The 18,610-nt window shown below is 43.5% G+C and overlaps 1 pseudogene; it reads left to right on the forward strand.

Moving 5' to 3' along the window:
* The first annotated feature begins 18,247 nt into the window (after positions 1-18,247).
* Positions 18,248-18,366, forward strand: LOC124558851 (annotated as a pseudogene).
* Positions 18,367-18,610: the final 244 nt, after the last annotated feature.

The following is an 18,610-nucleotide window of genomic DNA, read 5'->3' on the forward strand; positions in this document are numbered from 1 at the left end:
ACTGAAGAACGGGATTAAAATCGTATATATGTCGCTTAGTTCAACTGAAGTGCAGGATGCCAATGTTACGTAGTCATCTTTTTTTGTCTTCGCTACAATTAGTATCCTATTCTTCAGTTGAACTATATAGGTCAAATAAAATATGGGATACAAATTTTACGTATGTCAGTCTTTTTACCTTCGCTGCTACTAGTGGAGACGAAAAAAGCAATACCTCTAACTCTTGTATCTTGTGCTTCAGTAGTCTAGATTGGTCAAATGACGACTAGGATAATACTGCTGCGAAAGCAAAAAGTCGATATACGATAAATTTGTATCTCGTACTGCAGTTAACCTATATAGATGAACTGAAGTTCGTGATACTACTCGTATATGTCAACTGAGGTATTCCATGCTAACGTTACTTCTGTCCCCTTTTCTCTACGTTTTTTGCACTAGTATCCCATTCCTCAGTTGATCTATGTAGGTCAACTGAAGAATGGGATACCAGGACTCAAAGAAGCGATGTACTTAACATAATGTTCGAAATATGGGATAAATTCTAGTTCCGATTCCACTCGTCGGCTTTGAACAGTGACGTCTTACCCAAGGCAAAGATGCTGCACACAGGCAATCTATGAAAGGAACAGACCATACTCGAAAACAAACGAATGCAGCATGCGATAAAATTACACTCACAATTAACGCGATTATTACTTACGCATGGACTACATCCAAACGAGATTAAGACAACCAATATAAATAAGAACAAGAATGAAACAAATTGTCTGATTAGAATTATCATTGTAAATTATGCAAGCAGAGGGACACAGAGAACTATTAAACTGGGTTACAGTGCAGCTCTTGGTGACATTGTACTATTATAAAATTTCGTTAATTTTAATATTAATTATTCATTCAAACGGGAGAAGGGCAGTAAGGTTGGTATTTTGTGCGGGGAGAAACTAAATTACAGCAAAACAACGGAAAATAAAGTGACTGGTAACAAATACGAATTACTAACATGAAATGTGGAGAAATCAACACCACAAACTCTTAAAAAAAGCAGGTACACAAGTCATGAAAATCCATAACATGTAACTAATATTGGAATCGATAGTTAGAATTGACCTATCTATGAAGTTAACTATAGTTACCGATTCCAATATTACTAGCTTTTCCGCAGAAGTTCATAGAGCAGTTACGAGGGCAAAAATCTTATTACATTTGACAAACTCGCTTAAAAAACAATCTCGTTAGTGAACTATCGGATGGGTAGAATAGGTATCTAGAATTGAGCTATACTAGTGGTCAATTACCAATTCCTTTATAATAACTTCCTCGTGGTAGTTCGTAGAGTAAGTAGTACTACAGAATACCATTCCAACCACAGAATGGTTGGAATGGTAATTAGAATTGACCTACGTATGGGACACGGATGTGCACTGTGAATCATAGAATATCTGGAATCTATAACTACAATTTACCTATATACCTAAATTCCAGTTATCATTTCCAAGTATTCCACATTAAATAATATATCAATATAGGTTGGTTGTAGTTACCAATTCCACAAATCATGATTTTTCAACGTCTTTGCAGTAATTAAGTGCAGTAGTATGTTGTAGGATTTGTATTTCGCTGTTACTTTCTGTACTACGGCATAAATAAATTGTTGGTAACGAAAGACAAAGAGGAAAGAAACAATGGAAAAAAAACCGCTGCGAAGACACATTGTAAAAACGCAGAACTTGCGTACCTTGGACTCCACAAAAGAATTCACCTATATAGGACAAAATTACTAATCTATTTCAAAGAAAAGTATTTGTAAAACAGTAAAAAAAAAACATTTCCAAAAATGAAAATCTTTAGAAATAACACTGCAACTCAAAAAATTTAAACTCAAAAATTACAAACCTTGGAAGCGATAACTACAGGTATACTACACGTAACTCGTACCAGCTACAATAGCTTGAAAATAATATACCATTGAACTTTTACCTCAGAAATGAAAGTAAAATAAACAGAAGTACTGCAAAAACATCGAAATGGAGATTATAAAATGTCTACATAAAAAGGAACTTACCATATATGGACATCGAAAGAAGTGAAAGATCGGGGGCTGGCAAAAATAACAAAATGAGAACATAACACGAAATAACAATGTTAGGAGGTCAAACTATAACGAAATAAGCAAAAACGAGAATAAATAATCAAAAAATTAATAAGGAACACAAACTGCCAACCACGAAATAGGCACCATCCAAATCAATTCTTCCCTACCATCCGCCACCAACAACACGCAAAATTTTAAAATAATAAAAAAATGATATCACAAGTCAATCACACAAACCCACCGTCACAAGGCCCAGCAACCACCCCTCGCACCAACACTGTAACCAAAAAATACTAAAACGACAGGAAAGCCGCCCCCCGGAGGAACCAAAAATGTACCAAACCCACAGTACAGTAACAGAAAAAAAACAGTATAAAACATGAAAAAGAAAATGAAAGCCACCCACATCTAACTAACAAAACAAGCGTTGTACACTTTCTGACTATTTTCATAAATGCTAGAAATATACAATAACCTTTAGGAATACTCTTCCTCCAACAGTATTCATCCAAATGCCCATACAACACTGAAATCCTCCTCTTTCCTCGCCCAACAACAGATTTTACAGCCCCTCCCCCCCCCCCCCCCTCCAATAACCCTCGATAGTACTAGTACATGATCCCGTGTTGTAATCTGTAAATGTGATTTGCAACTAAATGACGATAAGTCCTTTCATCCAACCCTCTGTAGGAAGCAAACCCATTCAACATTACAATTGAACATACTTCCACATAATTTTCAATTAAAGATGTTAACGCTTATTTCGTACGATTTGGAACGACCCCAAATAGAAAATCGGCACAATCCACTCCAGGAACTGCTAATTCAAAAATCCAAAGCGCAACGACCTCATGCCCCCTTTCATACTTCTTCCTTCTAAAATGGTACTCGTTTACTTCAACTGTTACTTTGCTCCGCCCCCTCCCCCAATGATCCACTGTACTTTATAAATTCCCCGAAGACTTCTCAACAAAATGATAACAAGTCAACTACAGTACCACACGCAATCCCTGTTTCGTGCATGACAGATTCAGAAAATATTTATAGCAAAAATTGTAAGTTAACATGACTATTACTTCTAAATTCAGCCTTGATCTTTCGAACCACGTCACTATGCGTATAGACCTCCACATATTATTTTCTATGCATCTCCACATGTATTAGCGGAAGTTCTTGAAGATTCAACCCTTTTCTACACCATAGAATTAGGGGAAGGTGGGGCAAGACGGGGAGGTGGGGTAGGGCTATAAGCTACAGTTAGAGTGCTGCCATATGTGGATAGCTACGTCAACATCATCAATACACAGGTCCCAGTATGTTGACACTGTTGAACCTTAGTTTCGCGGTGGTTTCTGTGAGGTTTGCAAGGTACGTACAATTGTTATACTGATTTGCAATGTTTTACACCTTTCGAGGTCCTAAAACGTGTTTGGTGAACATTTGTCCAGACTGTATATATAGCACTGAACAGTACGTCTTATTAACAGCAAACGGCTGTGTCAGTAATCAATGTTCACTAAACAGTGTTCATGTAGGCGTAACATAACCTGACAGCATGGTAGGGGGCAAGACGGGGTGGGGCAAGATGGGGAACTTCCCCTTCTTGGCCCTACTATTTGTCCAACCATTACGTTCTTATCGTCTCATGTGTTTACCTCACTGCGGGTTTTGAACACGTACATTATACGTCGAATACAATTGTAAATAGAATGGTATTCATTACTCCAACTTTTCCTAAATAATTACGAAGTATGCCTTTGGCTATATAGTGAATAAAAATACAGAAAACGTGCAAAGTCAGTATTCTTGCTATGCTGTAACGACTGATTACCAGGAATTATCTGACTCAATAGTACGTTCCACGTGTTTTATTTCAGATGGTTCGCAAGTATCGGCGACAATCGTCTAGGCAAGATTGGTCATTGGAGTCAATGGTAGGCGTTGTAAATGCTGTTATAGAATGGTCATATGGGTTATTTCAGGGCTGCTGGACAGTTCAACGTGCCACAGACAACGATTGAACGAGATGTGGCAAAGAAACGTGCTAATCCTGGATATACAGTTGTGAAAAGGTTAGGACCAATCATTGGTGTGTTTACCCCAGAACAAGAGGCAGTACTTAACAGAACTTAACTTTTAACTACTTAACACAGACGGAAGGACAGTATTTTGGACTAACACTTAAAGACCTTTGTGAACTTGCTTTTCAGCTAGTTGAACGAAACAACATCAATCATCCATTTAATACTGGAGCCAAATCTGCTGGAAGAGATTGGTTAAATGGGTTTCTTGCACGAAATCCTGCCTTAACAATACGAAAACCAAAGGTCACATCAATCGCACGAGCAATGGGGTTTAATCGAGTTGCTGTAGATTGATTTTTCGATCTGTTAGAAAGTCAATTAGACACATTCAAGTTTACGGGAGACAGAATTTTCAATTGCGATGAGACTGGTTTAACAGTCATTCCAAAAGGTAACACAAAGGTGGTTGCTTTGAAAGGGCACAAACAGGTGGGAGCAGTTACTTCAGTAGAAAGAGGCCAGACAGTGACTGCAGAAATCTGTGTTTCAGTGTCGGGGTGCTACGTACCATCTATGTTAATTTATCCTCGAAAACGAATGCAACACGCGTAGGAGACTGGCCTGCCCCCTGGTGCCTGGGCAGAAGTGCAAGAAACAGGTTGGATGACGAAAGAACTATTTTTGACTTGGCTTAAGAAGTTTATTGCATTTACTGGAGCCTCAAAGGAAAGACCAATACTTCTCATATTGGACGGCCACAAAAGGCACACCAAGAATTTAGAACTGATAGATGTGGCCCGCGAAAATGAGGTTGTCTTGCTGTGTTTGCGGCCACACTGCTCACATCGTCTTCAACCATTGGACGTGGCATTTATGAAACCTGTCAGTAAATTTTACGAAGATGAAGTAAGATCGTGGCTTCGTACCCATCCTGGAAAGGTTATTGCGCTGCATCAGATCGTAAGTTTATTCGGCAAAGTCTTCATTCATTCAGCTACAATGTCCACAGCATGAACGGGTTTCGGAAAACAGGTATTTGGCGTGTAAACAGAAATGTGTTTCAAGAAAGTGATTACCTTCCCTGTTCAACTACAGATATTCGTCAGGCTCACACATCTGAAGTTACGGAAACGGAAGACCAAATACCAGAGATGTTGTCAAGTAAAACACCTGAACAATTAACAACTGACGATCAAGCCTCTGCTTCGTCTAACTTCCAGGTTACAAGCCCTGAAATGATGTTAGCTATTCCAAAGGTTGATAAAAAAACCAAAAGGAATCCATCTAACAGGCGTGGAAAAACCCGTTGTTTTAACCGAATCTCCTTTTAGGAGTGAACTATCTGAAGAAATTAAACGAAAAGGATTCCCCAAGCGTGCTGCATGTAAACGAAAACTCTTCTCAAATACGTTTAATAAACCTGGGATACCACCAAAAGGACATAATGACAACGAAAATGTGACGAACGTTACTGACGTCTTAACCACCCCTTCATGCTCAAGGGATAGTAAACTGAGGCCGAATGATATCGAGGAAGAGAGTGAAGAATGTTTATACTGCTATGACTTCTCCGAAAGAGGCTGGATACGGTGTATTAGCTGCGAACGCTAGGCCCACGACACTTGTGCACGGATAGAAAGTGATGATGACGAGGCTGTCCACACTTGTGTACTATGTGAAAGTAAGAGGCCTAAATAAAACGTAATACCTGATTCTACAATTAGCAGAACCATGTTTCGAAACCTTATCGTCACATGATTTCGTTATTCCAGTCCTTATTTAAGCTTTAGAGATGAATTCATTCTAGTTCCCCATCTTACCCCGCATATGGGGCAAGACGGCGAATTGATAGTTATGTTTCAAATCGAGATATTTCTAACTAAATGAAACAAGTTTGTACGTTTCTTCGCATGCTATTGTAATTCAATGGTTAAGTAAACAAATGATAATCAAACGTACCTGAATTTGTTTATTTTTGTCCCTTTTGTAAGGGTTTAAAGTTAGCTTCCCCATCTTTCCCCGCCTTCCCCTACCATGAACACTGCACTTGCAAAATTCTGCAATAACGTCCAATGATTGTAAAAATCTTATAGCTGATTTAGTCAGTCATTCTGTCAAGGAGCATTTTCGCTGTACAAACAAGTGACTCGTACATACGAAAAGCAATTGCGTTAGAAATAAGAATCTTATAAATCATGAATACTTTTATCGACAAAAGATACCGAAAATAAATTACGATATGAAAACAGGACAATATATATCGGATTTTTAACATACGCGGGTAACGAAGGAATCCAGAGAAATCATTTAACATTCGTAACTACAATCTGCGGCATGAATAAAATAACATCACACGTTAAGTCATTGGTCAAAGCCGACGGGGTTGTATCTTATTCGTCAGTAAACCCGCTAAATTTAGTGTGCTTGTCTGAACGTTTAAATAACATTTACTTTACGCCGCACATTCAGAGGTATGGTTTACTCTCTTGTTTAGCTGACCGTATTACTCAGAGATAACTTCTGTTTTTAGCACACCACGCTACAACAATATCGCTGCGTAACTTGAATACCAACCTATTAATCTGTTTCAAAATTCTCACCCTTTCAGCAAAAAAAAAAAATTATCTTTGTTTCAAAATTACTTATCTTTCCTTTTAAATAAAAACTTGGAGATACTTTATCTCTTTTTTAACTTAAGAAACATGAAATACTTTCTTTATATGGAAACTAACAAATCTGAACTAATATTCTTGTGTCTTTGGATAATAATAACTTGGTTTTTTATAACGTTGCAGACTTTTTTATCTAATCCTTGACTTCCTTTTACCAGTTTACTTCATGACATATGCAAACTATTCGTTTGCTATAAAAGTGAACTTTACTTCTAAAATATCCTTGAATATTAAATATCGAGTAAATGACACTAGGGACACTATTTTTATTTTTAAAGTAGACACTGTTCTGTCTTTATTGCCTATTTCCTTTCACGTACGGGTACAAGGCAAAAGGAAAGGAAGCTCTCGCGCGATGGGAAAGACAATTAGTGTCTCCTCAGTAACAACGATCATTGCTTTGTAGTTTATGGTTTTATAGAAAAAGCTACTGAATAAGAGACCGTGCGTGCAAATCTTGTACTACCTTAGAATAGTTCTCGCTATATTGCACCTTGACTAAAATACATCGACGCTCACGCTGAAGTCGCAGAATATCCCTAAAACAATATCGCACTATTTTCTAAGTGATTGGATTCACCTTCAGATCAACTAATACACCAACACAGAGGCACTATTTCCTTAGTGCGTGCTTTCCCTATCTTCAGATTCAAATAAAGACTTCACGTGTTAACGTGCCTTATCTAGTACAATAAAATGGAATATCTCCAGTCCAACCGAGATACGGCTCGCCTACAAACGAGTGGCTTTCAAACTAAACTTCGCTCAGTAACTGTTTTGGCATAATAACCAACAAAAAAAAAACTCCTAAACTGCAATATACCGCAGCCATCACTGTTGCCTCAGAAAATTCTAAGTTCACTCACCATTCTCGTAATGCTTTTCCCCGCACAAAGTGTGAGATCAAAGTTGTCACAGGTCGCCGTAAATATCTTTTAAACAAGCCGATAATAACCTCATGGAATGCTCTTAAACAACTGTAGCGTTTAACTCAAACACTCCCGAATCTAACCCCGATTCGGACTGATCTTAGTCCGGTTACCAACCAACAACGACTAAAGCGGCATCCAGACAGTCAATAATATTGCGCAATATTTGCTGAAGCGCAATAATATTGAACTCTTAGGCGTGAGATTGAGAGATTGAGTAATAATATTAGGAACATAAAAAACGATTGCAATATTTTGCGCTGTCCGGATGTACTGTGCCGTCTGTGGTCAGTGCTGCGCAATATCCTTGACAGTCTCTGGAGTGCTACTCTTCCTTATTGTTATGGTATTGAAAATGGGTTCAAAATTTGACGAACGAGCATTACGATTAGAGATCATCGAAATTTGTAAATAACTGCCAGCATTGTCGTTGGAGTCGTGAGGTGGCCATCTGCGTCGTCGATGTTATCTTCGCCGCAAGCCGCAGCTCTGCAGTTGTTCGTGAGTAGTAGACTCGCTGACTTTGAACCGGATTCCGCTGCTCAGATATTTTCAGGTAGTAACTCTGCGACATTTTACGAAAAAAAATATTAAAAAAACTTTCCAAACAACTCATTACTCCCTCGTTTCTTTTCATAACAGCAAATTTTGATAATTGGATGAGGCTACACCATCTGGTAATGCCGATTTAAAGCAACACAAATTTTCGAGAATTACAGTCACAATGTTAAACCTTGGAGCATATTTTCACATTTGGGAAAACCTTAATTTTTCGTAGTAATTATTTTAAGTTCAAAAAAAGACTGCAGCATCTAAAAAGAGAATGCCATCATTTGAAAACGGGGTAAGAAAATAAAATAAACTTCTATTCCCTGTCCTGTACAACACTGAAATTTGTGCAGTCAAAGTGCCGCAAAACTCTACATTTTTTCCCCCGAATGATAGATACGAAATCTAACAACAGCGACGACTTTCTGCATGTTTTACCACGGTGGTGCACAACCCAAATTATAACATTACTATTTGAGCAGACTATGTAGGGTGGGTTTTCTGTCTTAAGGTGCACCAAATATTTTCAGATTCTGACAATATCTGCGAAGTCTCATAACGAATCTTGCAGTCTGCAAAAAAAAAAAAGTTCAAATGTGTGTGAAATCTTAAGGGGCCTGACATTATTAGTGCCAAAATGATCAAAGCAGCTGCAGATCTGGGTTTATATATCATGCATTTATTTTTAAAAAATGTTCAAATACGTGTGAAATCTTATGGGACTTAACTGCTAAGGTCATCAGTCCCTAAGCTTACACACTACTTAACCTAAATTATCCTAAGGACAAACACACACACCCATGCCCGAAGAAGGACTCGAACCTCCGCCGGGACCAGCCGCACAGTCCGTGACTGCAGCGCCCTAGACCGCTCGGCTAATCCCGCGCGGCTTTCAGTCTACAACGGCTTATGGTCTCTTTGTAACATGTCCTGGCAACTGAAACAGTGTGTCGTATCAGGACTGGTACACGAGACCTTACCTTTCGCAGGAAATGCTCTTACTGAGTGAACTACCCAGGTACGAGTCAGAATCCACTCTCACAGCTCTGCCTGCGGCGGCAACTCTTCCCAAAAAATTCTGAACTTTTTTTCTTCCAAGACTGCTAGTATTCCAAGGTATGGAGAGGAACTTTTCAGTTTGGAAGCTGGAGAGAAATACTGGCACAGCAGAGCTGTGTGGGTTAGTAGGGAGGACAGTCTGTAAGAGCAAGGTTTCGGATTCGTAACTGGTCTAACGTTTGCACAAAAAATGAATAGTAACAGTTCCTTAACACACCATCGTGGTGCCGCAGACACTAGTTTCACCTGCGACGTTCTTGGAACTCTGTGCCATAGCCATCATTGCAGCCTGTGGTGGAACTTAGCGCCAGTGTACGCAGAGGTCAGCGCAGCAGTGTCGGGAAGCGACCCGTGTCACGTGCCCTGCGGCGGCAGCAATTAATGCGGAGAGCAAGGCGGCTCATAATGCGGTAGTGGGGGCGGCGGAGGTGGCGGCGGGCGCCGGCGGAGCGTTGGGCGCATCGATCGGTGGCGTCGGGGGCCGTGGAGCCGTGGAGCCGTGGAGCCGTCGAGCTGTGGCGTCTCGCTGGACGACACCCAGCGCCGGCTGGATTTATAGAGCCCGCAGCCGCGGACGCCAAATTACAGCCGCCCTCAATGGCCGCGCACTCAGCACTCTCCCCACCCCAGCCAGCGCCGCTCCTTATTGATAGCGGCGCATATTAGCCGAGCCTCAGGGCCCACACTCTGCCCGAATATTCAGCCTGCAACACTTCCCAACGATATCTGTCTGGCACCTGTATGTCCCCTGCAAAGTACCAAGTAGCGGTTCAGGAAATCTTAAGACATTCAGGCTGCAACACAGCGTAACCATGTCCAATTGACACCTGTAGGAGCCCTGTACTGTGTTACGTAGTCTTTGATCCAATGGAAATACTGAGCCTGCAACATTTCCCAGTTGGCACCTACATGACCCGGGAATCGCGTTATGTAGAAGTTCAGCCAAAAAGCTATTCAGGATGCAATATTTCCAAGTGACGTCCGGTTGTCCCCAGAATGAAATGAACAGGAAGTGCAGGGACGCTAAGGCAAAGTGCCTTCATGGAAATTTTAAGAAACAGAAATCGAAATGATTATTGGAGGGACTATATCAGCAAACATAAAAATCAAAACAACCATCGGTGAACTTAAATCCATTCGTAGCAAAATGAAGAGTGCTATTTCAATTCCACTATTAAATCCAGGTGAGAGAGTAGCTAGGTGGATACAGTATTAGAATCTGAAAGGTGTTTCGAAGCCTTAAGATCAAATAAAACAGATGGGAAAGATAACAGTCCATCAGAATTCATAAAATCATTGCTGGAGCTGGCAACAAGAAAACTACTATCTATGTTGGTGCGTAGAACGTATGAGTCTGGCGATATACCAACTGACTTTCCGGATCACATCATCAACACAGTTTCGAAAATTGCAAGAGCCATAAAGTGCGAGAATTGTCGCACAATCAGCTTAACAGCTCATGCATCCAAGTTGCTGGCAAGAAGAATATACAGAAGAATGGAAACGAATTGAGCGTGTGTTAGATGACGGTAAGTTTGACTTCAGAAAAGGTAAGGGCACCAGTGTGTCAGTCCTGACGCTGCGGTTGATAACGGAGACAACACTTAAGAAAAAGAGAGACACGTTCATAGGATATGTCGACAGAAAATAAACGTTCCACAATTTCAAATGCAGAAGGTGTTCAAAATTTCGAGTAAAATAAGGGTAAGTTACGAGGGTTGGAACTTGAATAGTGGCAACTATTTATTCACAACCGATACAAAAGTGTCACATGTTTGCACCTGTTACTGTTTTTCAAAGTAGTCACCAGCGTTGTGTAGAACCCGTTGTCAGCGATGTGGAAGGCGTAGTATACCGTTAGGAGAGTCTGTTCTGTTGATGGTGCAAATGGAGCAGTCTACTGCCTGTCGAATCTCTGGAACAGTTCTGAAGCAAATGCCACGAAGTGGTTCCTTCATCTTCGGAATCAAATCAAAGTCACAAGGACTTAATTCCGCGGAGTGTGGTCGATGGTACAGTACTTCCCAGTCCCATAGACCGAACAGATCAGCCACAGCTTGCGCTGTATGCACCCGCGCATTGTTGTTCAAAATGATGGGTGGGTTGCGCAGAAACTGTCGCCGCTTCTTTCGCAAAGCTGGTCGCAGGTGACGCTCCAAAAACGAACAGTAATTCTGTGCATTGACGGCCTGCCGTGGAGGAACGTAATGTATTAGAATAACACCATCGTGGTCGTACGCGAGAATCACCATAACTTTAGACCGCTCCATTCGCACCATCAACAGAACAGACTCTGCTGAAAAAAAAAAGATGAAATGTCGTGTGGCTAGCGCCTCCCGTCGGGTAGACCGTTCGCCTGGTGCAGGTCTTTCGATTTGACGCCACTTCGGCGACCTGCGCGTCGATGGGGATGAAATAATGATGATTAGGACAACACCCAGTCCCTGAGCGGAGAAAATCTCCGACCCAGCCGGGAATCGAACCCGGGCCCTTAGGATTGACAGTCTGTCACGCTGACCACTTTTTTTTGTGTAAGTTTACAATGCACGAAGATTTCCACTTTTTTAGTTTTTTTTTCTTTTTTTATCCATCTTTTTTGTTGTTCTAAAAAAAAACGCGGTTCCTCCGCTTTATGGTCCAACTACGCGACCACTTCTTTTTTATTTGAGAACAGGAAGGCAGGGTAAACAAACAATCTTTATTCGTACAATTGCGCTGTCCTAGGGATAAGAAAAGTATCGAGACAGCAAAAACAATTTGGAAACCATACAATCAACGCAAAGGCCGCCCTCTTTCTTTTTTTCTATTTCTTTTTTTTTTGTAACAGGAATAAACTAAATGACAATCCTAGTCACGGGCGGGAGTGAAAATGAAGTCATCATCTGCATCACAATCCCTGCAGCACGCGGTGTCGCATCATAAACCCGGCAGAAAACCATATAATCTTGACCATTTCTGCGAGTGTGGGCGTTATGTATTTCTCCTGCGTCGACCATTCGAAGGACCATTATCTGTGGCGGTTTTGGTGTTTACCATCGTTGTGTGTGTGTTTTTCTTTTTGTTTTTGTTTTGTTTTCACGTTAACATAATCCAGTCATAACTGGTGCCAACAGGTAGGGGCCAGTTTTCTTCACAGTGTGCTATATGCCAATATAATTGAACCGCGCAGTACTGTCTCTAGTCGTGCTGCTGCAGGAGTCTTCTCAGTTCTGGGACACCCCAGCTGTCGGGCGGATTGTGAAAAAATTGGAAAAGTAAGTCCTGTATTTCGTATGACTCCGTATGAGCTCGTGTTGTTCTTGTAAATACATCCAATAATCCATCACGGACTTAATATCGTTCGAATACAGATATTTCGTCGCATGTCCAGCGATCCAATTGACCGCATACGTCTTTTGTTTGGGAAAAAAGCTCTTGTCCGGTAGAAAAAGTACATCCGATGTGATTTCTGTGTAGTTAGTGCGCCGAAGGAAGGCCAGTATTCGACGCGTCAGCATCCAGACGTCCCTCGCTGCGCCACACACTAAACCATGTTCTTCCGTTGCTAACAGTCCACAGTTTGAGCAAAGAGGAGAATCGACCATATGAATTGTATGTAATCGACTCCTGGTCACAAGTTTACGGTTTATAAGAATATACCACATTGATGTCGCTGCTGTTGACAGTAATGGAGTATGCACTGCACACCAAATGTGGTTCCACGTTCTCCACGGGTATTTGAATTCCATTATGTTGCGGCCATGGTGATCCATCAAGCATCTATAGATCTCCCGAGTCGTGGGTATTCTCGTCGAAGGTACTTTCAGACGAACATAACTGTAATCAACAAGAAATGAGGCAATGTGTGCAAGAGAAGGCGAAATATTGCCCACCGCAATAGGGGGTTCGTACGAAGGCGGGACGAGTACTTCTATCAGAGCTGACGTTATGGTATGCTTTCTTTGTTGCCAATTTCGTATCATCGCTCGCATGTTAAGCGCCAGAGCTTTGTTTCGCACGTTTGTGAGGTTGAGGCCACCGTTCCGGAACTGTAGCGTTAACGTATCATATTGGATCTTAAATAACATCCCAGTACTAACATAGTAACCAAAGGCAGCCATGAGGCGGTCTGCAATACCCTTCGGTATTGGTAGGATCTGCGCTAAATGGGGCAGTCGTGACGCTATGTGAACGTTAGTGTATGCCACACGTTGGATCATGTCAAAGGCTCTCAGTGAGTTGTAGCGTATCGTCAGACGAACATTCTGCAGAAGCCGCCGAGAACTCGCCGCCGCTAACCGCCGTAGTGAACGGGTAAATGTAATCCCCAGACATCTCAGCGATTCCACCGTCTGAAACGGTCCCGGTACGTCTTCCAGACCCCGTCCAATGTGCATAATTTTGGATTTTGTCATGTTAACGACACTGCCTGCCGCCGTCCCGTAAGAGTCTAGATGTTCAACAGCCTGACGCACTTCATGTCCTGATCTGACAAGAAGGATCAGGTCGTCCGCATAGGCGCGAGGAACGAAAGAGTTCTCACTAAGCGCTATCCCAGTACGTGAGCGCCTCATAATACACATCAGCGGCTCAAGCATCATGGAGAGTGGGCACCCTTGTCGGACTGAGCTGTTAATAGGAATCGAGCCCGCTTCCCGACCGTTTACAGTCGCCTTCGATGTAGCCCCTCGTATTAGCCTCATAACGATGGAGATGAAAACAGATGGAATCGCCATTCGGCTCATGACTGACGCCAAGAAGTCATGGTTTATCCTGTCGAACGCACGATCGAAGTCCACAGACATCATCGCTGCTCGCATTTTACACGTTTCCGCAAGGGCGATAGCGTCACGGTATTCACTTAACGCCGAGGAGATGCTGCTTCGCACCCCTAGGCAAGCCTGATCAGGGGATATTGTCCTGGATATCGCCAGCTTGAAACGAGACGCTAGTAGTCGTGCAAAGATTTTATAGTCGGTGTTTAGCATAGTGAGAGGCCGATATTGATTAACACTGCGACTCCCCGACATCTTCGGGATGGGAAGAAGAAAGCCCGTCACAAAATCCGACGGTAGGCGCATGTTCGGACTCATCGCCTCATTGTACATCGACACCAACTGTGGCATCATCATGTCCACGAATTCTCGATAAACCTCTAGCGTAATCCCATCTGGCCCTGGTGATTTATGGGCCGCTCCTTTTGTGAGTGCCACCTTTATATCGCCTTCTGTGAGTGGCTCCATAAGCGCTGCCTTATCCGTCTCTGTCAGTGTCGTTTGCAGATGGTGCAGTATCTCTTCCCCCACCAGACGGTCCGTCGGTGTACTGGCATAGAGGTGGCGGAAATGGTCTAAAAATTCATTTGTAATGTCCTGTTGCGTTGTCAGTTGACGGCCATCTAAACCGTGGAGCACTGTTACCAATGCCCGGCGGTAACGTTTATGTTCCCGCGACACATGGTGCATCGAGGTACGTTCCCCAGTGATGGTGTCGAGACATCTTGCCCGTGTTGGGATGCCACCCAGTCGTCATCGCGTGATCGATAGGATTTGTGCCTTGACACGATGAACTTCCGCATGATGTTCTGCAGACAGCACCTGGAAGGACAGCTCTCGAAGCATGGTGTAATAATAATCAAGAGTGTCTCTTTGCCATCTCGTCTTATCCCGACCATACTGTATAAGAGCTCTTCTTATTGCCGGCTTAGTACACTCGAGCCACCATTGAAGCACGGAGGTATATGTTGGTAGACGGCGTTGACATGTGGCCCATACCTCCTCGACTCTCTGACGACGTTCGGGGTCCGCCAAAAGTGACGAATTGAGCTTCCATGTCCCGCGGCTTCTCCACACGCTTTGCCTAGGGAGTGATATGGTACAAATGTAAGCCAGATGATCAGTAAATGCCGCAGGCCATCGTTCCGCGTCGACCACCTTATCCTGTAGGCCAACCGAAACATATATTCGATCGAGTCTGCTCGCCGAGTGACTGGTATAAAAAGTATATCCCTCACGGTTACTATGAATCATGTCCCAGGTGTCGCTTAACTCCAGATCCCGGCATAGCACATGCAATTCACGACAGGTATTGTAATGTGGAGCCTGGTCTTTTTGGGCTAAAACACAATTGAAGTCACCACCTATAATGAAATGATCGAATCTGCCGGTAAATAAGGGCACAATCTCTTCCGAATAATATCTAGCACGCGCCCGTCTGTTGTCTGTGCCGGAAGGGGCACAAACATTGAGAATGCGAATTCCATTAACAGTTATCGCCAGTCCTCGTGCCGAAGGTAGATAAGCCATGTCGCGAACCGGAATCCCGTCCCGGACCAATATCGCCGTTCCACTGTCGTCGTTCGAGTCCGGCGAGGTGTAGGAGATGTATCCATTGACTTCCAGGAACTCAGGAATGTAAATTTCCTGCACCATCAGTATATCCACATCCGACGCATATATCATGTCCCTAAACAACTGCTGTTTCACGGGCGATCTAATGGTATTTAAATTCACTGTCCCTATTCTGTATGCCTGGGGTCGAGTAGCTGTCATCTCCACATGATGTTAAAATGACAAAGTTTCACCGTATCGATAGTCCCTTTGCACATCCGCAGAGGGTCGCCCGACGGACGTGTCCCTGTGGCATTAGGTTTCTTGAGATGCGGACGGATGCGAGTCCCCACCAGTAGAATGGTCCGCATCGGTGATTTCGTCGTCCTGCTCATACCAGCTGATATAATTGGCGTGCTCCAAATTTTCCTGTGCGGCATTGATGTGTGACATCTGTTGTTCTTTCGCAGCTTTAGACTCCACTGCAGAAGGGGTGGCAGGCCCCTGAGCGGATGCGTCGTCTGAACGACATGACATCTTTTCACTGTCCGAATTCATATGGTCTGCGACATCCGAAGCTTGTGGTTCAAAGTCAGACAGGTCCATAGTGTTAGACTCATCTGGGCTCCCAAGAAGAGAAGGGAGCGTCTCCGCAGAGTTTAGTCGGCGCTTCTTGCGGCGCTTTGCCGAGCGTTGTTTGCGGGCCTTAACATCGGTCTCTGGTGTTGGCGAATCTTGCATCACCTGCGTTCTCGCCGCCGCCACAACGCCCTGGGGCCGTTCCACTTCAGCTTCCATGTCTGTTGTGATGCTGTCATCCTCTTTCTGCACCACCTGTAATGTCTGGGATTGGAGGTTGGTCGGAGCCATTCCTTCTCCAGTGGGGTCCGAAGGCGCCTCAACTGCGGCGTCGGTTCTATAGTGCGCTCCGACCTCGGCGTCACCTCCCCGCGAAGCGCCGCCACGTAAGTCATCGGCAGTGACGTTGGTGTAGTCGGATTCTGGAGGTCTCCGCTGGGGAGTTGCACGAGTCTCCTCTGCATACACGCAGATCGAAGATGTCCTTCACTACCACCCCCGGAGCAAGTCCGGGGCTGTCCATCATAGATGACAATAGCTCGACAGCCGCCGATGTTGATGTACGATGGCAAATGTTTCGTAAGGGCAATTCGCACCAGTCGTACACCACTGAGCACTGGATACGTGCTAAAACTTGCCCACCGTTCGGCCGTATGACTGATAACTCTGCCATATGGCTGGAGCGATTCAGTGACCAATGATTCTGGTACCTCGAAAGGCAGCTCGAAGACTCGAATCGTACGCACGCCCAGGCCCGAATGAGCGACTAAAACTTCGCCAATATGACCATCGGAGTGTCGGAACTGGAATCCTCGTTTGGCTGCTTCAATGATCCTATCGCATGCTGTGTCGTCAATCATCTTTACTTAAAGAGTGCTGCTCACGATTGATAAATGAATTTCAATAATCTCCGTGTAATTAAGTTGCACTTCGTCCCTCAAGAAACGTTCGATTTCGAAAGCCTTCGGTCGTGCATACTCGTTACAGAACGTGAACTGTATCGTGGTTTTTCGGAAATTGTGTGCCATTGCGTTCGATTCAAACAGTAACACACGCGAGTGACGACGGTGTAAACACCGCTTCTTCCGCGAACGTTCGCAGCCGGGACATAAACAAGTCCGAGCTACTCCGCGGCTAAAGGCGGACTGATCACTCAGCTACCGGGGGCGGACAACAGGCTCTGCTGATAGTATACTAAACCCTCCACATCGCTGGCAACGGGTTATACACAACGCTGATGACTGCTTTGAAGGACAGTAACAGGTGCAAACATGTAACTCTTTTTTATCTGTTGTGAATAAATAGTTGCCACTATTTAAGTTCCAACCCTAGTATATTTAGAGACCGACGGGTAATATTTAACATGTATAAGAACCAAGAGGGAATACTAAGAATGGAAGACCAAGAACGCAGTGCTCCGATGAAAAAGAGTGTGGTCTTTGGCCCCATATGTTCAATCTGCACATCGAAGGTGGAATGGTGGAAATAAAAGAAAAGTTCAAGAATGGGCTTAAAATTCAGAGCGAACAGGTAACAATGACAAGGTTCTCTGATGATAGTGCTGTCATCAGTGAAAGTGAAGAAGAATTACAGGATCTACTGAATGAAATGAACAGTCTAATGAGTACATAATATGGATTGAGAGTAAATCGAAGAAAAACTAAAGTAATGAGAAGTAGCAGAAATGAGAAAAGCGAGAAATTAAAATCCGGATTGAGCGTCACGAATTAGATAAAGTTAAGGAATTCTGCTACCTAGGCAGCAAGACAACCCATGACAGACGGAGCAAGGAGGACATGAAAACCAGGCTAGCACTGGCGAAAATGGCGTTCCTGGCCAAGAGAAGTCTACTAGTATCAAACATAGGCCATAATTTGAGGAAGAAATTTCTGAGAAGGTACATTTGGAGCACAGCATTGCATTGTTGTGAAACATAGACTGTGACGAAACGGGAAAAGAAGAGAATCGAAACATTTGAGATGTGTGCTACAGACGAATGTCGCAAAATAGCTGGACATTTAAGGTAGGTAGGGCCAACGGCCTTACCGCAGTGGTAACTCCGGTTCCCGTCAGATCACCGGAAGTTAAGCGCTGTCGGGCTGGGCTAGGACTTGGATGGGTGACTATCCGGTCTGCCGAGCGCTGTTGGCGAGCGGGGTGCACTCAGCCCTTGTGAGGCAAACTGAGGAGCTACTTGATTGAGAAGTAGCGGGTTCGGCCTCGGAAACTGACATACGGCCGGGAACGCGGTGTGCTGACCACATGCCCTTCCACATCCGCATCCAGTGACGCCTGTCGGCTGAGAGGATGACACGGCGGCCAGTCGGTACCGTTGGACCTTCATGACCTGTTCGGGAGGAGTTTAGTGTTTTTAGTTTTAGTTAAGTAAGGAATG

This window comes from Schistocerca americana, chromosome 1 (assembly GCF_021461395.2).
Source record: "Schistocerca americana isolate TAMUIC-IGC-003095 chromosome 1, iqSchAmer2.1, whole genome shotgun sequence".
NCBI classification, from domain to species: Eukaryota; Metazoa; Arthropoda; class Insecta; order Orthoptera; family Acrididae; genus Schistocerca; species Schistocerca americana.